Raw genomic sequence first — 1,904 nt, 5'->3', positions numbered from 1 at the left:
AGTATATGAATATACCGTGTGGGTATCATAGAGGACCGAGGAGTGTTTTTTTTTTCCGAAGAAATGAACTAGTCCTCTATGATACCCTGGCAGTATATGAATATACCGTGTGGGTATCATAGAGAACCGAAGAGTGTTTTTTCTCGAAGAAATGAACTAGTCTTCTATGATACCTTGGCAGTATATGAATATACCGTGTGGGTATCATAGCGGACCGAGGAGTGTTTTTTCTCGAAGAAATGAACTAGTCCTCAATGATACCCTAGTAGTAGATGAATATACCGTGTGGGTATCATAGAGGACCGAGGAGTGTTTTTTCTCGAAGAAATGAACTAGTCCTCAATGATACCCTGGTAGTATATGAATATACCGTGTGGGTATCATAGAGGACCGAAGAGTGTTTTTTTTTTTTTTTTTTTTTTTTTTTTATGAAGAAAGAACTAGTCCTCTATGATATCCTAGTAATATATGAATATACCGTATGGGAATCATAGATGATTGAGCGATTTTGGAATGAATGCGCCATCTATGATATTTTGTTAGTACATGATATACCGGATTTGGCATCATAGAGAACTCAATGTTTTCTTGAAGGAATGGACTGTCAGTCCTGTATGATATCATGTCAGTATATGATATACCATGTGGGTATCACTGAAGATTGAGTAATATTTTTTGAAGAAATGATCCAACGTTCTATGATAGCTTATACGTATATAACATATATCATATGGGTATCATAGAGGATTGGGTGTTTTTTCTTGAAAGAATGAACTGACAGTCCCCTATGATACCATGTTAGTTTATGGTATGTACCATGTGGGTATCATAGTATACTTCAACTGCTACTGATTTGGTGTACTATATGCTATAATATGTTATTTTTTGGGATATCGAAAAAAATAAAAAATAAAATAATATACCAGTTATCCTTCTTATTGATATAAAAAATTAAAATTAAAATAAATAAAGGAGCCAAAAGGTAGAATTAGATTATGAAAAAAAAAAAACAGGAACCAAAAAAAATTGAAACAATGAAATTAAAAAAAAAAGATGAAAAATAAAAAAAAAATCACCAAAATAAAAAAAAAAAGAATAATAAAGGAGCTACAATAAAATATGGTGAAAAAGAAAATAAAAATAGTATGATTTGGGAAAGAAATAAATGAACAAAAAAGGGAAAAAGAAAAAAACGAAAAAAAAAAAAAAAAGTGAAGAAGATAAGAAGTAGAGAAATAAAAAAGAAAAGAAGAAAAAAGAGACAATTATCTACAAAAGCTACAATGGGTAGAAACGGTAAATAATTTTGGGGGTATGAAAGTAAGGGGACATGAAAAGATAATTATTTATGTATAGTAGGTATTGATGTTCTTTCCCCCAAAAAATAAAGACCAGTGCCTTTGAAGAGCAATCGCGCAAATGACCCATTTAATTTTTATAATGGCCTTCACAGCCCTTATTGTGATGACTGGACCAGCTCTAAAACCTGACATGTTTTTCACTCAAAATATTGAACTTATTTTTGAAGAAATTGCACCGTTTTTCCTTTAAATGGGCTGATATTCAAATTAATGCCTAGCGGGACATAAGTTCTTCAAGAGTGCAGAACATAACTTGTTTATGATGCGAAAATATAAATATATGCTTTGCAAAAAATTATTTTCGAAAAAATTAAAGACCAACACTGTATACGGTAAAAACCGAATATTTGCAAGACCGATGGGACCGGGGGCCGGAGATAAAAAGAGACAGGCATGGTCACCGGGTACGCCCTTAACCGATGGAATTGCAAATTTTGGGCCGACCTAGGGAAAGTGAAGCAAACTTTTTGTTTGATATCTCAAGACCAAGCTCGGCATCATAACCAGTCGGTTTCATGGTAGAGTTGATCGTGGCCGTTAGTC

The sequence above is a fragment of the Lycium ferocissimum genome, chromosome 1, assembly GCF_029784015.1.
Source record: "Lycium ferocissimum isolate CSIRO_LF1 chromosome 1, AGI_CSIRO_Lferr_CH_V1, whole genome shotgun sequence".
In the NCBI taxonomy this organism is placed as follows: Eukaryota; Viridiplantae; Streptophyta; class Magnoliopsida; order Solanales; family Solanaceae; genus Lycium; species Lycium ferocissimum.
The sequence above is the reverse complement of the archived record's forward strand: the minus strand, read 5'-3'. Positions refer to the sequence as shown.